The sequence below is a fragment of the Podarcis liolepis genome, assembly GCF_965112155.1.
Source record: "Podarcis liolepis genome assembly, chromosome: 5".
Taxonomy (NCBI): Eukaryota; Metazoa; Chordata; class Lepidosauria; order Squamata; family Lacertidae; genus Podarcis; species Podarcis liolepis.
Window position 1 is genome coordinate 40989421 of NC_139556.1, and position 25327 is coordinate 41014747.

The 25327-nt window shown below is 43.2% G+C and overlaps 1 protein-coding gene across 4 annotated transcripts in view; it reads right to left on the reverse strand.

Moving 5' to 3' along the window:
* BLNK (B cell linker) overlaps positions 1 to 25327 on the reverse strand; it is a 104737-nt gene that overhangs the window by 62855 nt on the left and 16555 nt on the right. Inside the window, exon 1 of one of the 4 annotated variants that reach the window (XM_083505980.1) lies at positions 14027 to 14084. The exons of the other annotated variants lie outside the window; for them this stretch is intronic. The gene's annotated coding sequence lies outside the window, so the exon portion shown is untranslated. Of the gene's footprint in view, positions 1 to 14026; positions 14085 to 25327 lie in introns of those variants that run through there. 4 annotated transcript variants of the gene reach the window in all.

Below are 25327 nucleotides of genomic sequence, written 5' to 3' on the forward strand. Positions count from 1 at the left end.
CAGAGTTTCTGAAGCATTTTACAAGTACTCGGGTTAAGTACTTAATTCGTTCCGGAGGTCCGTTCTTAACCTGAAACTGTTCTTAACCTGAGGGTACCACTTTAGCTAATGGGGCCTCCCACTGCCGCCGCCGCACCACTGGAGCACGATTTCTGTTCTCATCCTGGAGCAAAGTTCTTAACCCAAGGTACTCTTTCTGGCTTAGCGGAGTCTGTAACCTGAAGCGCATGTAACCTGAAGCGTATGTAACCCGCGGTACCACTGTACACACGGAAGAAGGGAGTTACTACAGCACTATGCTAGAGTAACTCATTTCTAGGTTTATTTTCAATTAATCACATTCCAATGAACTTGAGGTTCAGACCATTGAGCTATCAATAAATAGTACTTACTATCTAACTACTAGATGTGGTTTTTTGCAGTTTAATGCTCTACTTTTCTTGTACAATACCAAACAGTGGGTGGGGGATATGAGCAAAACACACACACAATTCCGAATGCTAAAATATCCCAGCTAGTCCTAGAATTCCCCATGGAAGTATTTGCTAATGCCCCCTGTGACCATTTCAGCATTTGGCAACCAGTGGATGCTTTTACAACCCCTAATTAGCTGCGTCAGCCAAGTCAGTAAATTAATACTGAGATAATCCTTTTTTCGCCTGTCTCTTTTGGACTCTTATCGCTTGCTTTCCAAAGCTTTTCTAACAAGAGCTTGGAATGGGTTCCCAGCATTCCTTGCAGCTAGGCAAAAAAAGAGAGAGAAATATTGGGCTAATTAGTATGGAATGGTGCTTGTTTTATGAGCTATACAGAAATGAAATAGTCAATTCAAAATTTCTTCCCAGAGTTCAAAGTTAAAATCTGAATGTTCTGAATAATAACCTTCTTCCCCCAAAATAAGATCCGAAGTCCAAATCTTCTTCTCATTTAAAAAGAAAACATTTTAATCATATTCCACTTTTCTTAAAAACAAAACAAAACCGAAGAGGAATAACAAACACAAACATAATTTAAGAATGTATCAGTTACCAAACATTGCAAAACAATAAGGAAAAAACCCCAACATATAGACTACTGGCAGTGTATGGAATCAAATACTTGTCCCCCCCCCCGTCCCCCCCGGAATATGAAGGTTTGTAGACTATTAATAAATTTGAACTGAACCAAGTAGGAGGAACATGGTTGTATTCTTTGAAATGTATTCTAGAAGGATGTGGAAGTCAAGAGAAGGTTATATTTCCAGTATTGGTTAAAGTATGTAAGGTGTGAAAATACCCTTGAGGTTGTGGAGTAATGTATGTACGTCTAAGTTTCTCTAAGCCACAAACTGATGTTACAAAGTCAAATAGCACCTCTCATCCTGGCCTGTGAGGATATCTAGTGGAAAACCAGAGTTCGGAAACATAGAGGAGGGCTTGTGACCAGTGAAAACGGAAAATATGCATTGATCGAAGCAAGGAGATAATTTGGTTTCAAAGCCATTTCAGTGTAGAAAACTCTGACATCTGGCGGTCTTAATGAAAAGTGCATTTTAAAAACTCTTCTCAGAAGCAGTTTTATGTCACGCAAATTGAAAGTCAGGGTTCTGAGATATTTTTAAACGAAAGTGAACTGTGGAAAAAAAGAAATGAGAAAGGGCTTTTATAGCACTTACATTCTTTTTATGAATGTACTGTGTGCTTTGATGTGCTGTATTTGTGGCATCTAGCATTCAAGCTGCTTTCCCAGATATGCCAGTGGTGAGGAAGACAATTCCTGTTCACACCAAAGTTGCTTGGTCATTTATCTTAAATTCTTCTTGTGTCCAGAAATTAGTTATATCATACTCTTTCACTAATGCAATGACTCCTGCATTTGTCATGTTTTATCATTTTCTTCCTATGCTGTTGGGCAACACAATTTCCTTTTCTGTTTCTTGCAAACTGGGCCAGAGCTACAAAATTAGAACTTAGAAAAATTTGCAAGATTGGATCATGTCAGACACACCAAAACTTTAATAGGCCATATCCTGAACAGAGGAAAAACTAATGGCGAGAAGAGTTTTAAAACTACACTTCTCATTTAATAGTAAAGTGACATTGCAGGCATCTAAAAGAAACATTTATGTATTATGGTACAGTAATCTGTATGCTTTTGCTGGATTCCACCTGTTGGAAGCAGGAATGTGCTAAATTAAGCCTAAAATTGGCCACCTAAAAGTGGTGCTGTGGGTTAAACCACAGAGCCTAGAACTTGCCGATCAGAAGGTTGGCGGTTTGAATCCCCGCGACAGGGTGAGCTCCCGTTGCTCGGTCCCTGCTCCTGCCCACCTAAAAGCACATCATAGTGCAAGTAGATAAATAGGTACCACTCCAGCAGGAAGGTAAACAGTGTTTCCGTGTGCTGCTCTGGTTCACCAGAAGCGGCTTAGTCATGCTGGCCATATAACCCAGAAGCTGTACGCCGGCTCCCTCAGCCAGTAAAGCGAGATGAGCACCGCAACCCCAGAGTCGGCCATGACTGGACCTTTACCTTTATGCTGCATATTTGTGTCTACACAAACAAGGGCAGTTGTGGTGTTTCAGAAAGGAAATGAACAAACATTGACAAGAAGGGCAATGTGAGCGGCGGAACCACAGAACCAGTAACAAGGGCCTGGAGTGTGATAAAGATAGAGAAAATCCAAAAGTAAAAGTGATGTACAACACCTGTTCAGTTTTGTAACAGACCCATTGAACAGATCCCTGTTACGGTTAATTTTGCTCCAGTCCTAGGGATGGGAGACTGAAGTTCCATCTACCTGAGGGATTTGTGAGGTGTGGGAGAGAATTGTGCACTCAGGATCCTGGCTTAAGGTTGGACCCCATTATCTGCCAAATCCTAACATCGTGATAAGTATGCATGAATGAGAAAAATAAATAAAAGATACCTAAGAATGTATTCAATCTTTTTCTTTATGCAACTGCTGTGGCCAGAATAACCTATGCACAAATGTGGAAGGACAAAAACAGTCCAACCAAAGAGGATTGGCGCAATGAGTTAATAGAATATGTGGAGTTAGTGATGCTGATGGCAAAGTTAAGAAACCAGGATGAACATACCATAAGAGAGGAGTGGGAAGCCTTTGGAGACTATTTAAAGAGTTATAGCAGTTACATAAATCTCCACGTAGGACTAGATATAGGAACAGCAGCTAAATTAATTACAAGGTGTAGAAAGATATGCAGCACAACTAAGAGTCAAAAGGAACACCATGGTGGGAGGTGTGGGGAAGTCAAATAATATAGGATAATGAAGAATATTGTGAAATGGGTGTACCAATTTATGGTAAAAGCATAATTTTTTTTTAATTTAAAAAGAATAAGACCTGCCCCCCCCCCAGTTCTCAAAGCTTTCACACATATTGTTTAAAAGGTTAATAATCAGCATTAAAAAAGAGCAAAATAGATTCAAACCATCCAAAAACCTTAATAGCATAACATATTGCAAATTAAAATAATGTGCAAACCTTCCTTGCATGCCAACATAAGATCCAGACAGGACACATTTCAGCTGCATGTTATATTTGGAACAGTCTTTTCAAATTCTGCTTTCTGCCTCTTCATGTTTCTGTTATAAAAAACTCATAAGGGTGTCTACATAAAAACCTGTAAGGATAAATTATTAATTTTCTGTTTTAAAAATATTTCTATATGGGTGTTACTTGGAAGTATTATATTTTGAAAGTGTAAGGCTGAGTAATCTTATGCCTTTCTAAGCTGTTTATCATTACTGGTTGTATTCTTTCACTATTACTTGGAAAATTTAACAACAACAACAACAACAACAACAACTCCAGAATACACCCAAGTTGTGTATTCAAAGACACAGCTCTCTCCTGAAATCTGAGAGCTCTAAGGATAGACTTGTGCTGTGACTGGCATTGACTTTCTGACAGATTGGAGTTCATTCGTTCTAACAAATTGCCTCTGGTTTCTGGATGACCCAAGTGTGGTAGCATTTGGAAATGACCAGCAGTAGATCAGAAGTGGCTCACTGCTGGAGAAGGGTCCAACAGAAGCTTTCTGGAGTTTCTGCTTGACTGTTTGGAAACCACTTTGTGACTCCACTATAGTGTCACATATGAAATGCCTCTTTGACTCCCCTCACAATTTGTGTGTCCTTGCATCCAAAAGAAGCTAATATCATGGGTTGTATCCAGCTAAATAATTTCAGGGTTAAGCCACTGAAATTAATGTTAATTCAGTAACTTAAGCCCATTGCTTTCTACAGATCCACCCTTACTTAAGTTTGGATATAATTCAGCCTTTATTTGAAATATTGAAAATGCAGGGGCAAACAAGCCAGACTTTCCTTAGTACCAAAATGATAAAAAGGTTGGGTGCTAAGTACACTTTTAAGGGAAGGGCATTCCAAAAGTAGGACATCACTTCAAAGAGGGCTCTTTCTCTCATCACCACATAACATGCCTCGCCGAGCCATGGCACACAGAGAAGAACTTCCTCTGAAGATTAGACTATTTCAGTTTGTATCAAGGTTCCCGTAAAACTATATTTAGCTGCAATGATGCAATAGCAGCTTGCAGTTTAGTCTGATCGAGCCTGCCAGCTCTATGTCCCTCTTGCCAGCATAATTCCTTCCTTCTTAAGCCTGCCTTCGTACTACTTATATATTTTGAATATTGTGATAGTCCTAGCATCAGTTCAGAAGCTACCTTGGCGATTGCATTTTGCTACAGATAAACTGTACTCTGTTGAATCAATGGGTTGGGAAAACCAGCAGGTTCCTTAGCTGTTCTAAATCAGATGATAAACAGCCTACTGATGACTACACCATTCAAGTTATTTTTAAAAGGGTGGGAGGGATCCTTTCAAAAATAACAATAAATGGTAGCCCGTCCAAGAGAATATAAAACTCTAGTGTTGAAGAAGGCAGAATATCAGAAGGATCTCTGGCAGGAACAGAAGATGTCTGCTTTGGGTAGACACTCCTCTAATTTTTGGTAGTTGTTGTTCATGAGACTAATACAAACATTGATGCTCTCCCCCGGCATTCAATGTGGGAAGTCCATTTTTGTCTCTAGGTAACATACCTGCTAGATTTGCTTTCTATTTGAATGACATTTCTAAGATCGTTGTCAGTGCCTTCAGGGGCCCAGCCTGTCGTGGTCCCCAGCTCTGAAGAGAAGGCTCAGGACACTTTCCACAGGGGAGAACCTTCAGTAGCTTCTCCTGTGCCTTCCTAGGTGGAGCATGGTCCTCCTTCAACCTAGAGAACTGCTTCCCAGAAGCCCCTCCATCTTCTGGATCAGGGATGTCTAACCACTGATCCATTAAACGTTGTTGAAATCCAACTTCCATCAGCCATAGCCAGTATGGCCTGTGGTCAGGAATAATTTAATTTAAAAAAAATTATACACACTTCTCACCCACATGTCTCAAAGCACTTTGGGAGGTGGAGTCCAACAACACCTTGAGAGCCCCAGTTTCCCCATCCCTTTCCAGACCTTTCAAAAGACAGAAGATACAAAATCAATCATCTCTGTAACAGAATTCCATGTAGAGCATCCATAAAGCATGTCTACTTTGGTCCCATTCGTTTCAGTGAACATCATTCCCACAACAGTGTGCACAGGATTGCAGCCTTAGTTGTTCTGGAGTTGAAGAAAGGCGTGTGAATGCGAGGGTGGGGATCAACTAAAAAAAATTTAATCTTCAGTAAGGCAGTTCAACATTGTTGCTAAACATTATGCTGATTTTCTTTTTAGGAACCCTAGAATTCTGGGCAAATGAAATCTCTCATAGCTATATAACCTAGTTTTAAGAAAGTTGTTGAACAACTCAGCAACGCTTTGTATCTTGTCACCCAGCCTGCCTGGTCATGGAAAGATACCTTTTGATCCGAGTTCAGCATTTGATTCTATTCATAGGGAATCGCTCAGAGAGAGAGAGAAAAGGAGTCAATTAAATGTGGATGTCAGATTCCTTTTGTTTGGGGTTTACAACTTCAAGGGCTTGCTCAGAATTAAAAGGTCAATTGACTGTTTCCTGTGGTGGAACACGCGGGTGTCTCTTGGCCCCTTTGAATATTGACAGTGTGGCCAGAGGTCAGCTAAAAGCAAAATCCAGCCCTAGAGATAACGACTTTTTATTTTGGGGAAATGGGCTCATTTCTCATCCAGAATAGACTTTGTGGGTTAGGAATGCAATCACCCAGATCAGCCCTCCTCTACTAATGCAACACATTTTGAGTTTACTCTTGCGTCCCACTCTGGGATACAGATTTTGCATCTGATGTCCTTATATTCAGATGTCCTTTTCTTCAAATAATCATGGAGCATTACACAGGGTGGAGGCTGCAGCAATGCATGAGGAAGGACGCAGTGGCTGTAGTGCCCTCCTGATAGCTGCACTGCTGCTGCTCACCACGATCAAGGTGGGGTGGGCCAAGGCAACAGTGAGGTTGGGAGAGCTCTGGACTGGCAGTGGCAACGTCCTGCAGATGTGCAAATATGTATAGCCACTGCCGACCTGGAGCTCTTGCTGATAGCTCCCCAGCACCCATAGACACAGCACCAGCACTGCACTGCATAGAACTCAGCCCACTGCTGGATGGAACTTAATATGCAATGTGTGCATTCCTAATCAGGTAGCAATGCTAACTATCAACTGCATACTTAAGCCTTTTGCTTGGGAAATTAGGCCAGTTAATAAACAATTCTGGGGCAGATGGATCAATCTTTGACTCTTGATTTGCAGTGAGCTCAAATATTTCCATGGAAACCTGACTTTCTGGACATACCTAGCACCAAGAACAAGAGATAAAGCCAAATTTTATGGTTTAAATTTGTATTTTAATGTTTTTACTGTTACCTGCCCAAAGAACTTAGTGATTTGGGAGGGGGCAACACAGCGTCAGATGTGCCAGGGGTACAGAACAGGCCATTATTGTCCTCCACCTCAAACCATCTCAGGCCACTGACCATGCTGGCAAGGGCTGATGGGAGTTGGAGGGGCATCAGGTTTCCGCCATCCCTGGGCTATGTTATATTAGAACGCTGCCCGCTGTCTCCTGGTTGACCCTAGGCAATATCCATCTCTCAGCCTAATGTACCACATAGGGTTTAAATAGGTATAAAATGGAAAGGGGTTGGGGAAGAAACTCATATTTACTGCCTTGAGTTTATAGGAAAAAAAGGGAAAAAATGTTTATAGGAAAAAAAGATGATGATAAAACAAAATGGTTCAAATGTGGCTTTATCCCAGTAGCCTCCTCATTTTTTATGACCCCCCCCCTTTAGCTTTTCACTTCCTGCTTTTCAGCCTCTTGCAATAAAATGCTCTAAAGCCAGGGTGGGGAACTTGTGGCCCTATGGATATTTCCCAGTACCTAGTACCTCTAGCCAGCATGACCAATGATAAGAGATTATGGGAATTGTAGTCCAGTAACATCAGGATAGTCACACCTTTCCCAACCTGTCAGTATGTGTGTGTCTTTGGATCTTTCAGGAGAAAAAGGCAAAGTCAAGAGCCCTAGCGAGGCAGGGAAGATACAGGGCTTTGGACAACTCCAAGTGGCCCTCCTAAATTGGCCATACGAAGTGTTTTTGGAGGAAGCTATAGCCAAATGAAGACTCATGTCCTCTGAGCAGGCCTGGAGTGTAGCAGGCTCCACCTCCATAGAGGAGCTGACTTGCTGGTTCAAGGGCCGTCACCTTATTTTGTAGTCTTTAGCTGAAAGGCTGAGGAGGCAGAGATGCTGAGGACTCATTCTCCGTGTCAGAGGGTAATGACAGGACAGCGTCCTCCAGCTGGGAGAGTCCTGGATGTTCTCCCAGCTGGCCGTTTCCCTCTTGGTATCCTGAACTTTGCTCTCATCTGAGTACTGGGTCATGGGTATCCTGAACTTTGCTCTCATCTGAGTACTGGGTCATGGGCCATGAGATTTCCCTGCTCTAAAGACCTGCGTTTGCTGAGTTCAACTACAAGCTTCCGCATTTACTGAGCCGAGGCAGTAAAGGATTTGGCCTTTACTGTATATGTTTTGCATGCTGCTTGCACCAGAAGGAAAGGGAAATCTATCTCCACTCTTGTCAGGCAATTTTAATAGATGTTCCATATTGTTACAGGTCACCCCAACCCCTGCCCAGCTGTGCACGAGATTCCAGGTGTCTTGGCATTTAACCAGGGTTCAAAAATGAGGCACAATAGAGATTGAAGTGTCTTTAAGAGATATGGTTTTAATTTCACAGATATATAACCTGAACCAGCTTATGGAGGAGCTCACAGCAGCAGTACCCAAAACATGCCAACTTATTCCATAGTATCAGTATCTTTTCTCCATAGCCTCTCCTGCTCTGCAGGATACTTGCCAGCTTACCTGTTCCTCTCTGCTTCCTCATTACAACCCTGCCTACCCCCTTCCCTAAACTAAACCCTTGTCATGAAGTGGCAGGACGAAAGGGAGGAGGAAAAGGATCATGACAAGAGGCGTAGCCAGGACTGGGACACACAGGGGCAAGCAGGAGATGGGGAAGGAAGTACTCACAGTGTGAGGGAGGATGGCAGGGGGATGGAGGTCAATGCACAGGAACCAGAGCAGCAGGACCCATCCTCAGAGCCAGAGGGACCCCTATTTCCATGAACATGGCAGACTCTGAGATGTAGGAAGCAGCAGGAGTGGTGCTCTAGGAGGCTGAGGCAGGCAAGGGCCCATAGCCCAGCTCATTAGCAGGCCAGGTGGGGCTCATTAGCTCTGGCAGGAGGGTTGTGATTCCTCAGCTGGAGTAGACTCTGAGCAGGTGAGGGTCACATGCCTCATCAAGCCCAGCTGCTGCAAAAGGGAAGCAGAGCTAGGTGCTGTGTCTGCTGAACTGCCCTTGTTGATGGACCTTGGCCTCTATGGGACTGTGCTGTGGGTTTGATGCTGGACTGTATCCTGACTGCTGGACTTGGTTACTTGGATTGACCTTGGACTGCATTTCCTGACCTTTGGACTTTGCTTGTGTGGCTTGATCCCTGGACTTGACATACTGACTTGCTGCCAGGTAGGCCAGGGGTTCTACAGAGGGAGGACTCCATTCATTTGCATTCCAACACCTATTTCCTCTGAGGCTTTGAACTCCTAAAGGTTAACTCTCCCAGGTGGTCATCTCACAAAGAAGCTTGTCTGACTTCATTAACACTTGTTGATTTGGCGAGGATTACAATGTCCAATACAAAACCCAGCAAGTGTGCCTACTTAACTAGCTTTTACAATAGCAGAGGCTTATGGTGAGTCCACCACACCCTTAATACACACTTGGGTCTGGCTGTTTCTTCCAAGGAAATTAGCTTTGACACCTCCAAACCTATAAATCTATAGCAATGTTTAATGAAATGGGAAGGGCCAAATAGTTCTGGACCAGGTTTCTTTCTCTCCCTCTTTGCATCAGTTGCAACATTTATGTAGAATGTTCATCTGTGGCTATATCTTGCAGATCGGTTTTTTTTAAGCAGTTCTTGCTGGCTCTCTAACAAATAAGAATGGAAGTAAATTGTCACCAATGGAAGCTTTCTTCCCAGAGATAATTGCAGTCTCTGAGGCAAGTTTTGCCTGGTTAAATCCCATCCTCATCACCCCTCACCTGTTTCCCTCCTCTGGGTCATATTTAAATGTTTAAAAATGTATATGTGAAATGCTTATATGCATCAAATGTCCTGTTTAGTTTGGCTCTTATACAAGTGCCTTGCTGTTAAATAACAGCCTTGCACGTTTGTAAATTTGATTTGCATCAGCTTCATTTTGATTATGTAACTTTGGGGGAGCTAAATTTGCTTTTCTTTTTGCAATAGCCTAATGACTCTTTGAAATGAAACTGATTGGAGCTGAGTGCTGACATGAGAACACAGGTTAAACTCCAGCAGTAACTGAAGCCGAAGGACTAACACTACCACATCCTTAAGCACCATCATCTTGTGTGGATCCTTCCTCAGTCACTATTCACAAGGCAAACATTTGGAAGTGGAGGGGAGGGGGAGAATGAGAGTTCACAAGAATTTAATGGAAGGAAGAGCTTGTGACTGAAGACTGTGGTCAGTCACCTCTGTGTTCTAATGAGTCCCTGCTGGCTGAGGGCCTGGGAACTGCAGAACTGCTCCCTGCTGACACTGACTGCCAAAGTAGCTGATTCTCTCTCCTCTCTCTCTCTGTCCCTCCTGTTCTGCATCTGGATGAGAAAAACAAGAAAGTGTGGGAAATAGCTCAGTGGAGAATGAGAAAAGGAGGGGAGTGTAAACAGGAACAACAAGGCATTTTGCTGCCTGAGGAAAAAGACAAGGTCTCTCCCTCAGCATTTCACATACACAGAAGAAGACAACCAGACTGGAGACCACGTCCTTTGCTGCACCTGAGGGCGGCAGGATAGTAGAAGGGCTGCAGGCTGGGTTGTGTGGCATACACAGCTGTGTCTTTCAACACCTTGCTGCCCCTTCCCAGCCCCAGTGACTTCTGCATGAGGTAGCAGTCTCACTCTGCCTAAGAGTAGGTCTGGCTCTGGTGCTTCCAGATTTGGGTGCTTAGTTTGAAAATGGGTTGTTGAGATATCCTAAATACTGGTAGGTAGTTGACAACATTAAAAAACCCAACAACATTGGTTTTTTTGTTTTTTGCCAAGAAATGTTAAATCTGGGTTAAAGGAGCAGGGAGCAAGGAATGCAGGCTGTCATTATGATGTCAATGATAATACAGTGGTACCTCGGAAGTCGAATGGAATCCGTTCCGGAAATGTTCGGAAACCAAGATGCGGCTTCTGATTGGCTGCAGGAAGCCCCTGCAGCCAATCAGAAGCCGCGTAAGCCACGTTGGAAGTTCGGGTTCCAAAGAACGTTTGCAAACCTGAACACTCACTTCTGGGTTTGTGGCGTTCGGGAGCCAAAATGTTCAAGTCACAAGGCGTTCGTCAACCAAGGTATGACTGTATGTGACTTCTGCCACAAATTTGCCAGCATGAGAAGCACCCACTGTCCTATAAGAATGGATTGGGCAGGGGTTGGATGGGACCAAATCTCAGAAAATTTGCTTTAAAAATGGCTGAATTACATGAATTTAAACATTTTGCACTGAAGAACTGGCACCCCATGTTTGGTTACCATTTTTTTGTCTCCACTCAACATATATCTTAAACGTACCGATTTAATATATCAGACAGCCAAGGATGCTGCTATGCTTTGCTTTTAGCTGGCTTAGATTGCTTTGCACAGGATTTCCCCACACACCTCTTTGAAAACAGGCACAGGTTCAACATTTTCACAAATCTGAACTGTGGAATTACACCTAGAATGAGCGCACCTAAATTTCATTTCTATACCTCAACGTTCAATAGAGTTTTGCATTACTGACAAAAAAACCAGACTGCTGAATGAACCCAGAAGCTTGCCTTTGTTCATCAGTCAAGCAGCCTGGTTCAGAATTCTACTGTGAAGAGGAGCAGAGAAAATGATCAGGCACTGGCACCATCATGCCAGCATATAGTGAAACCTCATCTATCCTCTTGCTCTACAGAAGCAAGCTGGCTTCGCCTAACAACCCCCCCCCCCGCCTTCTATGAAGTGCTGTAGAGGGGAGAGGGAGGCAGGTCAATTGGTTCAAGACACAGATGGCAAACGTGTGCAAAGATGGGTTTGGACAACAACTTCCATCATCCCAGATGATTGGCAGTGGTGACTGGTGGGAGTTGGCATCTAGCAACTTCCTGAGCACCTGATCCTCATCTGCTTCAGGGGATACTTGGGAGGAAGGATCAAGATTGTTCCATTGAAATCCTGTAGCGAGGCGAGATTGATAGCTGTCTCAATGGCTTTGTACAACTTCTTCTGCAGAAAGATGGCATTTAGCTGAAGCAGGATTTGAGAATGAGCTGCAAGTGGTAGCTTATGTTGGTTACCAAATCACAACCCATTACTCACCAAGAAGATGTGTACCAGGGGTATTGCACAATTTGTTTATTTCAGGCTGTTGTAGACTGCGGGTGTTTACCAATGCATGCGCCCCCTCAGTCTCTCTCTTTCCCTCAAAAGCAGTAAATGATATTGAAATTCTACAATTGCTTATGCGCATAAGGCAAGCAGTGCATGGATTTTCACAATAGATTGTGGTTATTCAGCTTCAGCCTCTGTGTTAGGAAAGCTTAAGTAACAGTTTTATTAGGGTATTTGTCAGTGGGGAGCCAATCGTCTTTAAGCAAGAAGAATCAAAACACAGTGTTAACTGGGGGATTTCAATCAATTTTAATTAAAGCAATTTTGTTACCAAACTACTTAATGGCTTACTAAATATTACTAAGCGCTACTTGCCAAAGCAGCTTTTGTTTTTCATTAGTGGCTCCTTGCCATCAGCAATGATCTCATCCCTTCAGATATAAGGTTCCATTTCCTTAGAGCTTCACTACAAATGCCAGCTTTTCTTTTGCAATTAAATTGCTAACTCTCCAAAGAGCAATAAAAAGCTACACTTTCTCTGCTGGCGCAACTTCTCAAATCAGGAAGTAGAAAAACCAATTTCTTAAACGAGCTGCAAATGAGCAGAGAGGGCAGTTATGGGGAAATTACTTTAATGCAGATTTACTGTTCTTTATGAAAAAGACAAAGATTTTCTAAAAAAAAAAAAGTGGGGGGGGGGGAAGCCCGCAGTTCTTGTTTTTACAGATATTGATCTGTAAAATCTAAACTCTCTAAAAACCTCACTGCGAAATTAATAAAATAATGCTGGCTTCTATTTTCAGAGAGTTGTCGGTTTCTCGTTGGCTGCTATGGAAATTAGGTAGGGGACAAAGAATTTGAGGGCCAAGGAACAACAGAGTTCACAAACTGCTATTTCCACCTGATGACATGCTAATAGGCTTTTGATGACCCGCCAGACAGGCATTGCACAGTTTATTTGGGTTGCCGTCAGGTTGGAGAGCACTATATTTCCATCTCTTGCCGTTCAGCAGGCAGGAAGAAGCACAAGAAGGGACTTTATTCCTGTTTGGAAATTGGAACAGGGTGGCATAGGACTACCCCTCGCCAAAGCTGTTCACTCACCAATGCAGATGGCAGCTGCGTGATCCAAAAAGGGCTACCGTCTGGCTCTGCCTTCATGCTATGATGCCATCTGGCTTCCCTAGAGCATTTGCAGAGTTAACAAGGGGAACAATAGCTTCTAGAAGCACCCGAAGACAATCAACCACAATTAAAACGAAGCTACTTTTAACAATGAACTTTAAACGTACACATGTGGAATCGAGCATTTCGCATTATTTCTTTTCCTTTAGGAACAGCAAAACCCTAGGACCTTGGCTGATATCACCCAGTCTCCTCAACTCACAGTGTGCCCTAGAATACACCCAACACTCCACGAAATTGGTGCAATGTAAGGGAATAGTTTATGGTTAGGCAAGATGTCTTTCAAATTTGTTTGTCATTCCTGACCTTTTCATTGATGCGGGCAGGGGAGTGGGTGAACCTATAAGATAGGCATGGGCCCTTCAGTTGTTGTGTGACTGCAACCTCCTCATACTTGACCATTGAGCTCGGGTGACAGGAGAGGAGAGCTGGTGTCCAAAAGATCGTTGACTTGAGGGATGGAGATGATGGCGTACTGGGAGATATTTATGTCCAAGGAAGACATCTTCCATCAGTCCCAGTGCTTTGTCCCTGTTGGAACTGATGGACTGGTCTGGCGGGTATATGGACCTCATTTGACATGTAGACTTACTCAGTGGAAGTAAATAAGTTCATTGAAAAGCCCATGCAAGGTCCAAGGTGGCCCTGCCATGCTCAGTCTATAGAGAGGTGTGTGAAACAAGTCATAGAAGCAGCAGGTGGGGTGTACACACATGAGAAATGTGAGGCCAAGAAACAAGTTGGTGACTGACGTCCCAGAACGAAGCAAGACTTGATGAAATTTGTTGCGTAAAGTTCTTATTAACCGATACCATTACTTTCTAATGTTTTATGATTACAAGGCAATGTTGTATGCTTAGTAGGATAAGTTTTATGTGGAGAAACTAATTATTTTATAGTATTACCTGACATTTTCAGAAGGTAAAATCAAGCTTCTTTGGTTTTCTGAGATCAGTTCATGTGCTTTTTACATCAAATGTAGATTTACCAAGCTAAATGTGGTCCAGTTACAAGAATTAGTAGCAGATTTGAATTCCTCCTACCCCCAAAATATTTTTAAGCTTCTCCACAACTGAAGCAATTTGCAAAAATTAAGTTTCACCTCCTAAAACGACATGCCCTACGCCATCAGCCCCAAACTGCATGGGCAATGGTGAGGGATGATGGGAATGGGCTATCTCTGTAGGAAGCCATTGTTTGTCCCCTTTCTTAACATGGTATTTATTTTAGCTTCCTAATGCAACCATTTCTAGTTGTGAAAAGTAAAACCAAACTTGGAAGCATTACCAGTGCTGAATGGCGGTAGACAGTGGTTCTGGTTCTGCTTCCACTGTCAGATGCCTCTGAATTACCAGTTGCTGTTGATCTTGTTCACATGCACCCTGCAGGCATCAGGTACCACTGTGAGAGCTAGACTAGCCATTGGATGAGCCCTTAGAGTGATTCAGCAGGCTCATCTTATGTAAAAGCCAATGAGCAGGGGGGTCGTGGAGCTGTACAACACTGCCTTGAGCAGTGCAACCCTTGACATAACATACTATTTTATACAATAGTCAGGACAGGCATTGGGCTGTAGATTGTCCATAGGAGGGATAATGAAGTGAATTGCAGTTAGTGCAGTAAACATGCAAGTCCCACTGTGTTCACTGGAATTAATTTCTGGGTAAGCATGTATAGGATGGGAGCCTAAGAGCTCTAAAATGATCAGGACATCTAAGCATTCCCTGCTATGCACAGGACTGGGAGAACTTTGGGGACCATATTTTCTCACCAGCCTCTCCCCATGCTGGTTGACACCAGACTGCATATATATATATATATATATGCAGGTTTTGGTGTCTTCGGGTGTCTTCCCGTGTAAGAGTTGGGGTGTCTAGGCGACGTTTCGACGAGGTCTCACTCGTCATCTTCAGGCTGGTGCTTTCGGCTTCTTGTTACTGGAACAGAGCAGGATCTCAGTGTTTGAGTTCCTATAAATACTGTTGAGGGGGTGTGGTGTATAGCCTCCAACGTTCTGGGCAGAGAGGAAGTTCCCAGGTTAGTGTGCCTTTTCTTCTTTTGTTCATTAATTACTTGAGGGATATCTTGAGTGATTTCTTGAGTGATATTCTGAGTACCACTTAGGAGGGTCATTAGGTGTGGATTAGTTGCTAAAGCTTTCGTGTCTTGACCTCTTGAGCTTGTGAAAAGTTTTTCTGAGAAGATGGCTGTACTGCACTTAGTTGTGCTCTGGCTTGGCTTCGTGTATAGGGGCGAGCTGTGGTTTTGTGCCAATATCCTCAGAAACCCCAAAGATAAAATCCAGTTAGAAAACCAAGGGGTCTATGAAATACCCTGCAAAGTCTGCCCAGCCACGTACATTGGACAAACAAACAGACGTATAAATGCACGTATCGCAGAACACAAGAATGCCGTCAAAAAAGAAGAAAAAACTTCCTCTCTTTTCCAACACATGAAAGAAACAGGACACGAAATTAATTTTGCAGATTCCAAATTGCTCTTTAACATGGAACATCACCACAAGAGAATAATCATGGAAGCCATCGAGATAGAGAAACACCCTCACAACATGAACAAGCGTGACGACACGTCCCGCCTGCCAGACATCTGGAAATTAGCCCTCCCCACAAAAACCGACACCAGAACCAGAGGCACACAGAACGCCATCTCCAATCAACCACACCAGACCCAAACCCAGACCCTCTCCACAGATAAATTACAGACACCATCCAGTAGCCAAACCATAGTGGCACCTCCGGATGCGGCACCCCCCTGCAATCCCTACACAGATCTGGCTGACACAAGATATCCCTCAAGTAATTAATGAACAAAAGAAGAAAAGGCACACTAACCTGGGAACTTCCTCTCTGCCCAGAACGTTGGAGGCTATACACCACACCCCCTCAACAGTATTTATAGGAACTCAAACACTGAGATCCTGCTCTGTTCCAGTAACAAGAAGCCGAAAGCACCAGCCTGAAGATGACGAGTGAGACCTCGTCGAAACGTCGCCTAGACACCCCAACTCTTACACGGGAAGACACCCGAAGACACCAAAACCTGCATTCCTGTACCCGTGAAAATCTACGAAAGCAAATATCTCACCTCTACGGGGAGGAAACCTTCCAGCTGACAAGAACCTACGAGAAACTAGAAATCCGAAGAGCCACCATCTTATGTGATCTCTTGTTCCTACGCAACTGCCGAGACAACAACTTAATTCCCACATGCTTCCAACTTAAATTCCACTCTAAAACCCCAGCTACCGAAAGGATCCTGAAACGAACTGAACTATCCCTAATCAGAAACGAACTACATAAGAAAAGATACCTACTAAACCAAACCAACAAAGATCTGCTCACTCTTCACCTCAAACTCTGTAACAAAATCCACCCTGCACTCTGGGACAAATGCAAACAACTAGCCGTCTGGAGAGCTGAAACTGAGACCTCACATAAGACAGACACACACACCAACAAACTCCACAAACTAGAGAGACGCCAGAAGCCCAGCCACCCTCCACAACAACCCATGAAACAAACAGTACATAACATATCAGACAGGATCCTCACCTCAACTGAAACCAAAGTACTCTCCAAAGGTTTCAACTTTGCAGTTACCCCGAGACGCATCCCCACGGAAAACATCATATGCGGAGTCGAAGCTAGCCTAACCAAAATCAACCCAGATGAAGCCAATAAAATCAGACTTGAAGTCACCAACATCCTCTGCTCCAGCAAACCACCCAGAAGCAATTTACACAAAGAAGAACAGAAAGCACTCACCAACCTGAGGAAAGACAACAACATAATCATTCTCCCAGCAGACAAAGGTAATGCCACTGTTGTGATGAACACATCGGACTACCAAGCAAAACTATCAAATCTACTCCAAGACCCTACCTACCAACCTATAAAAACAGATCCCACCACCTATCTGGAAAAAACCACCAAATCCAAAATAAAAGCCTCTCCTATCAGTGAAGAAATCCAGCTAAGAATCATCCCCAGAGAAAAATCATCCAGATGCCCCAAACTCTACGGTCTCCCCAAGATACACAAAGAAGGAACACCACTCAGACCAATAGTCAGCTCCATAGGCTCACCTCTACAAAATCTCGCTAAATTTCTCGCTAAGCAACTTCAGCCCTATGCAGAATCTATCGCTTCACACGTTACAAACTCCTTCCAGTTCATAGAAACAATAAAGAAGCAAAACCTACATCCCGATGACCTACTTGTGAGCTTCGATGTTGTATCTCTCTTCACACAAGTGCCCATTAATGAAGCCTTGACAGCCATTCAAAACAAATACAACCCCCCCGAATACATCCTGGACCTGACCAACCACTGCCTAACCAACACGTACTTCATCCACAATGGACAAAGATACAAACAGATAGAAGGAGCACCTATGGGATCACCCCTCTCACCGGTCATCGCAAATCTGTACATGGAACACTTTGAAACCAATGCTTTAGACAAGTCAGAACACAAACCCAAACTTTGGCTCAGATATGTTGACGACACCTTTGTAATTTGGCCACACGGGAAGGAAAAACTAGATAGCTTCCTCACACATCTCAACAGCCTACACCCCAAAATACAATTCACTATGGAAATAGAAGCCAACAACCAACTTCCCTTCCTTGACGTCCTAATCTACAAAAAACCTGATGGCTCCCTAGGACACACTATCTACCGGAAAAAAACACACACCAACCGCTACTTACATGCACAATCACACCACCACCCTGCACAAATAAACTCCGTAGCCAAGACTCTCATCTCCAGAACCAAACGCCTGGCTGACAAAGACCACTTGACAACTGAGTTACAGAATCTCTCAAATGTGTTAATCGCCAACGGATACCAGCAAAACAGGGTTACGAAACTAATCCAAAAAGAAACACCCCCCAAAAATCAAGACACAGAAGAAAACAATGGCATGGCCCTCCTCCCTTATATCAAGGGCACTACAGATAAAATTAGCAAAATCCTCCATAAACACAATATCAAAACAGCCTTTTGCACCAACCAAAAAATAGCCAATATCCTCAGAAACCCCAAAGATAAAATCCAGTTAGAAAACCAAGGGGTCTATGAAATACCCTGCAAAGTCTGCCCAGCCACGTACATTGGACAAACAAACAGACGTATAAATGCACGTATCGCAGAACACAAGAATGCCGTCAAAAAAGAAGAAAAAACTTCCTCTCTTTTCCAACACATGAAAGAAACAGGACACGAAATTAATTTTGCAGATTCCAAATTGCTCTTTAACATGGAACATCACCACAAGAGAATAATCATGGAAGCCATCGAGATAGAGAAACACCCTCACAACATGAACAAGCGTGACGACACGTCCCGCCTGCCAGACATCTGGAAATTAGCCCTCCCCACAAAAACCGACACCAGAACCAGAGGCACACAGAACGCCATCTCCAATCAACCACACCAGACCCAAACCCAGACCCTCTCCACAGATAAATTACAGACACCATCCAGTAGCCAAACCATAGTGGCACCTCCGGATGCGGCACCCCCCTGCAATCCCTACACAGATCTGGCTGACACAGGGCACAAAACCACAGCTCGCCCCTATACACGAAGCCAAGCCAGAGCACAACTAAGTGCAGTACAGCCATCTTCTCAGAAAAACTTTTCACAAGCTCAAGAGGTCAAGACACGAAAGCTTTAGCAACTAATCCACACCTAATGACCCTCCTAAGTGGTACTCAGAATATCACTCAAGAAATCACTCAAGATATCCCTCAAGTAATTAATGAACAAAAGAAGAAAAGGCACACTAACCTGGGAACTTCCTCTCTGCCCAGAACGTTGGAGGCTATACACCACACCCCCTCAACAGTATTTATAGGAACTCAAACACTGAGATCCTGCTCTGTTCCAGTAACAAGAAGCCGAAAGCACCAGCCTGAAGATGACGAGTGAGACCTCGTCGAAACGTCGCCTAGACACCCCAACTCTTACACGGGAAGACACCCGAAGACACCAAAACCTGCATTCCTGTACCCGTGAAAATCTACGAAAGCAAATATATATATATATATATATATATATATATATATATATATATATATATAATTTGTGTGTGTTAACAAATGCAATCAAAATTTGGAACAAGATTACACAATGTTAAAATCTGAGGAACCAAACAGGGCTAGCAGGTGGGGGGGGGGAACCACAACCCTCCGCAATCGGAGCCTTTCTTCTGTTTCCTTTGAATTTGTTTGTAACGGGGGCAAACTCCCTCGGTTTTAAAATATGGAATGGCTGATAAATATTTTAATAACCTCCTCTGCTTCACTGAGAGGAATGTCTGCTAGTTTTCATTCGTTGGCAGAGAATGCTGACAATGGACAGATTGTTCGCGTTTCACCGGGAGTTGCCAGTTCCAGCCCAGTTGGGGACTGCTGTTCCTTTAAGAACTCCCGCAGAGAAGAAAGCTTGACACAGCCCCTGAGCGGCTCTTAGGCAAATCTCTTAAAGGAATAGTTGTCCCCTTTTGCAGATAGCCGGCAACCCTGAAAAGTCTGGTGGTTTTTGCCTTTTAAGTTGAGAACAATTGCAGGTTGACACTAATTAGTGATTAGGCCTATGCTGATTTCTCTTCTGGCTTCTTCTGTGCCTGCCATTGCTTGTTTGGCTTCATTCATATTCATAGCAGATGGTGTAATTTAGGAGAAGGCAGGATGGAGTCATCATATTAGTGAGGGGAAATCTTGAGTGTTCAGTCTGTACTTTTTCTGTGAAGCCATCAAGGAAGTTCCTTTCCACCTTTAACAGCTTTGCTAGCTAAGCATAATTTTAAATGTAATTTGAGAAGCTCAGACAAGCTTTGTGTGGTTGGAAGTAGGTGCCAAACTATTATAAGAACCATGTGGGCTGGGGAGTAATAGTTGGAATAAAAGTGATAATGATTAGCTGCTGTCACCAGCCCACTGGCTTGTCTTGTGGCAAACCTATCTGGTATTATGACAAGAAGAAAAGAAGGAAAAAGGCACAAGAGAAAATATTTATTGAGGCCAATGCGTTTTGTGCCAAATTCTTCCCCAAAGGCACCATGAATATAAAATGGTGGCTGCATATGTACCATAAATGTAAAGCCCATTTAAAGTACCCCCAAATAATTATGGGAACTGTAGTTTAAGGGTGCTGGGAATTATAGGTCTGTGAGGGGCAAACTACAGTTTCTGATTCTTGGGGAGCAGAGGGTCCCTTTTCTTATCAGCAGCTCTTTGCTGAAGGGGGTGTTGAGAGAGTCATAGAATTGCAGTTAAAAGGGATCTCAGGAACCATCTAGTCCAATCCTTTGCAATACAGGAATCACAGCTACATACATCCATCCAACCTTTGTTTAAAAACTTCCAATGAACAAAAGTCCGCCACCTTCTGAGGTAGTCCTTTCCTTGGTTGAACAGCTCTTACGTTTAAGTCAGAATTGTGGGAAATTACAGTCAAAAATGTGAGAGTGCTAGTACATGAAGGGGTTAAGACCACAGAGCTGTGTTCTTAGACTCAGTTAGGTCACACCCCTCACTTCAGACAGCATGCTTGAAGCTATTTCTGTATTTTGTACCCAAGCGTATTCTACCTGTGTTTTCCTTGCTGTGGCATGGACTAACACATGAATCAGACCTTTGGGTTTTGTAAGTAAAGTATTTTAAACTTACTTAATAGTGTGTGGTCTGTTCATTGCCCTCTGGCAAACAAAGGTGTGAGTACTGTAAGCCAATATAATAGGGGTCTAACAACCTACATTACCTTGCTATACAGCTGCTTAACTTTCTCCCGTGGGGGCGTTCTCCTGCTAGAGAGTGTATAAAGCCTGGTGTTTTGTATCCAGGTGTTCAACCAGTTCTTTTGTTTTCCCACACGTGGATCATAGATCTCATTATTTTCCTCCCAAAGAAATCTCCTTCCTTGTAATTTGAATCCTTTGGTTTGGGTCCTACCCTCTGAAGCAGCAGCAAACAAGCTTGCTCCATCTTCCATGTGATAGCCCTTTTGATATTTGAAGGTGGCTACTATATCACCTCTCAGATGCAATACAGAGAAAGTTATTTGCTGTGCCTTAAATCCCACTGAAATTGGTGGAAAAGGTTCTTGCTCTCTTTAAAATAAGATTTAAGAAAATTACTTTTAAAAACTATGGGCCAGCAACTGGGCATCATTTAATAGATGTAAATGCTGGGTGAATTTTCCAAGTTTCTCTACTGTTGAATGGGATTCTTTTTCTTTTTTCTTTTAAGGGGGGGGGTATTTTACAAAGCCACTTACAAGCACCCAGAGTATGTTACCTCCAAGTAACAGCTTTCATCTTACTTGAAAATATAGCTGTAAAACTTTAAGAACAAAGGGTTAGACATCAAAGGATATTCTTTTGATCTATATTTAATGTGAATATGAGTTATTTATGTTTATTTATTTATTTTTTGCATTTGTACCCTATCTTTTTATGATAAACCATCCTTGCTGTTGTACTAGCATTCCTCCCCCCCCCACACTTTTTAATTTGGGTTGGCTTGCTTTGCGTTGAGAATGTAGATGCATTCAGAATGCAATTAGACATATTTGTGGCTAATGACGGCTACTCATCATGACGGATATATATTATGTCTAGTATCGAAGGTAGTATGATTCCGAATGCCCATTTCTGGAGATTATCATGAGTGAGAGAGGACTATTGCACTTGTGGGATTCTCATAGGCATCTGGTTGCAATGGAGGCTGGTCCATTAGGGTGGAAGGGGCCTGGCTCTACTAGCCCCCCTGCCTGCCTTCTGGCTTACAGAAAAGTCAGGGTGTGGCTCTGCCTGTCATTGGCTCTGGCTCCACCTCCTGTTGGCCTCCCTGCTTTCCACAATAACAGCACAATTCAAAGTGTTGGTGCTGACCTTTAAAGCCCTAAACGGCCTCGGCCAAGTATACCTGAAAGAGTGTCTCCATCCCCATCATCCAGCCCAGACACTGAGGTCCAGCTCCGAGGGCCTTCTGGTGGTTCCTCCCTGTGAGAAGTGAGGCTACAGGGAACCAGGCAGAGGGCCTTCTCGGTGGTGGCACTTTCCCTGTGGAACGCCCTCCTATCAGATGTCAAGGAAACAAACAACTATCTGACATTTAGAAGATATCTGAAGGCAGCACTGTTTAGGGAAGTTTTTAATGTTTGATGTTTTATCGGATTTTTAATATTCTGATGGATATTAAACCCAGCCAGATGGGTGGGTATAAATAATTTATTATTATTATCTATTATAGCAAGTGGCACTAGGACGCAGGTGGCGCTGTGGTCTAAACCACTGAGCCTAGGGCTTGCCAATTGGAAGGTCGGTGGTTTGAATCCCCGTCACGGGGTGAGCTCCCATTGCTTGGTCCCAGCTCCTGCCAACCTAGCAGTTCGAAAGCACGCCAAAGTGCAAGTAGATAAATAGGTACCACTTCGGTGGGAAGGTAAACGGCGTTTCTGTGCACTGCTCTGGTTCACCAGAGGCGGCTTAGTCATACTGGCCACATGACCCGGAAAAACTGTCTGCGGACAAACGTTGGCTCCCTCGGCCAGTAAAGCGAGATGAGCGCCGCAACCCCAGAGTTGTTTGCGACTGGACAACTAAAAAGGTAAAGGTCCTTTACCTTTTTTTATAGCCCCAATGAGTAACAACCACCATGGTTTAGTTGACCATTTTGTGCAACAGGATGCTAGTCTAAAGAAGTACCGGTATTTGGTTCAATCCAGAAGGGATTTTGTTACCCTCTCTCACTATCAACATTTAGAGTGGAAACTCCTCATAGGGAAAGGATTGTTTCTGCTTGTTTCCCTGTAAAATGTACATTAACAGCTAGCAGCAGTAGTTGTTGTAGAAATAACTTGCTGATGCATTAGAAACTGGAAAGGGAACTGGTAGCTCCCCATTCTCAACAAGGGAATATGGAGCGGGGAGCCCAGGTAAGCCCCACCCTGCATAAGATACAGCACACAGACACCATTTGAATGGCAATGCCCATCAAATATTCAGAGGGGACAAGGGAGCTTAGCTCCTAGGCATTGGCTGCTATGATCCCCAACAACTTGAGAAATTATGCTTTCTATTATGCCTTTCCCAAAAATCGTGCTTTTAAGATTTTTTTGAGCAACAACTAACATTATCCATGGCCATTAGCTATGGTAGCTGGGACTCATTGGAGCTGTAGTTCAACTTAACTGGAGGGCACCAGCTTGGGGAGGGCTGTTTTATTCAGAAACCTTCATAGTTCTCTCCCTCAGGGTTTTTAGTGGTTTTTCGAGTGAGTTTCACAGCTCTTTGCCCCCTAGCTTTTCACATCAGCACAGCTACAATTTGTGCATACACCAAGAGGTGTCGATGAGTGGGAATGCTAAGGCTTACGGACTATGCATCATACAGAAGCATCTTATAGCAAAATAAAGGATACATATGCATTTTGGATTAATATCATGCATGGATTAAAAACCCAGCCCTGGAAACGCATTAAGCCTATGTGTATATGTGTTGACTTTTTAGATGAACCTGCCATATTTTGCCCCTTTTCTCCTCGCTCATTTACTTGGCTTATTACAGATTGGTGACAGTTTAGTCATCAACATTAATGGTTACACAACAATGCTTAACTTGGCTTCTGTCTTATTCTTGTAGGAAGAAATAGACAAAAATATGTCTTCGCTTTTTATAGTTTTACATTCCATTGGAGGAATATCAACATAGCTTGTTAAAGAGACTAAGAGCAATTGCTGAGGAATGCAAATGTACTCAACTACAGTGGTACCTCGGGTTACAAACACCTCGGGTTACAAACACTTCGGGTTACAGACTCCGCTAACCTGGAAGTAATACTGTTAAGTTGTGGGTGAACATATCAGACGACACAGTGATCCTTCAAACAGCTCTTGTTTATTCACAGGCCAGAACAGAACAGAACTGAAGGGTTCAGCCAGCCTGCTTATATAGAGCTCCACTAGACTGTAACTGTAACCACTTTCTGTAAGTATCCAATCACTGAACGTCACTTTCAATCCCCTATTTGCATATGTGGACCTGAGTGAAAACTATCTACAGTATCCCTCTGCTGGCCCAGGGTGAGAACTTCACTACATAACAAGTACCTCTGGTTAAGAACTTTGCCCCAGGATGAGAACAGAAATCGTGCGATGGTGGCCCAGCAGCAGTGGGAGGCCCCATTAGCTAAAGTGGTACCGCAGTTTAAGAACGGTTTCAGGTTAAGAATGGACCTACGGAATGAATTAAGTTCGAAACCAGAGGTACCACTGTATTAAATCCTCTAAACTCAGGTTTTAAAATAGGTCTCCTCGTTCCGTTTGCTTTAAATGCCGTTTGCTTTAACAACCTTTGCTTGTTAGAACCCTCAGCTTCTTTCTTTGATAAATGCTCCTGATAGTGTCACATGTTGCCAGCAATAGATTACACCAGGCTTTGACTGGGGGCTGATGGGAGTTGCACCAGTCAAAAGGCTTAAAAATGCATCATATAGTGGAGAACAATATGTCAGGGATAATCCAGAAAGCTTTAAAATAAAGAATAACTCTAAGATGAACAGTAGCCCTTCCTCAACACAGCAAACATAGATTGAAAGTGTTTTGAGGCAGATAGCCAAGCACTGTAAATTCTGTCTGTATCTTTTTTTAAAGGCACCATTCCCTTTCTTTATCTGCAGTAGCTGGCATGCTTACAGTACATTAACTAGGCCACGGTTGTCATTGGTAACATCTAGTAAGCATAAATAATGTAGCTCCCTCCTCTACTTAAAGTATTATTGATGATACATACCTTTATATAAAAACACATACACAGTGAAGCAATATCTTGACAGCTATAGTAAAGCATTAGGCTCACACTGAACTGCAAGGCAAGTGTTAAACATGTCCCATCCCACTCTACGGTTCTGTCGTTCCTCTTTAAAACCACAAATCTAGAAGGGGAGACATCTTTCCTCTTTCACTCAATTTATGTTTTGGCCACAGCAGCCAGTATAAAGCTGAAAGCTGAAAAGTAACTAGGAAATAAGGTAGCCCTTGGGATTGACTCTGCATCCAACTCTACCTCAGAAACACCCTTTCATTGTGGTTCTAACTGGAAAGTGAGTTTAGTGGCCTTTGAAATCAGCTGCAGCCTGCAAATGAAGGACACTGTCTCTGCCATGCAATCTCTGT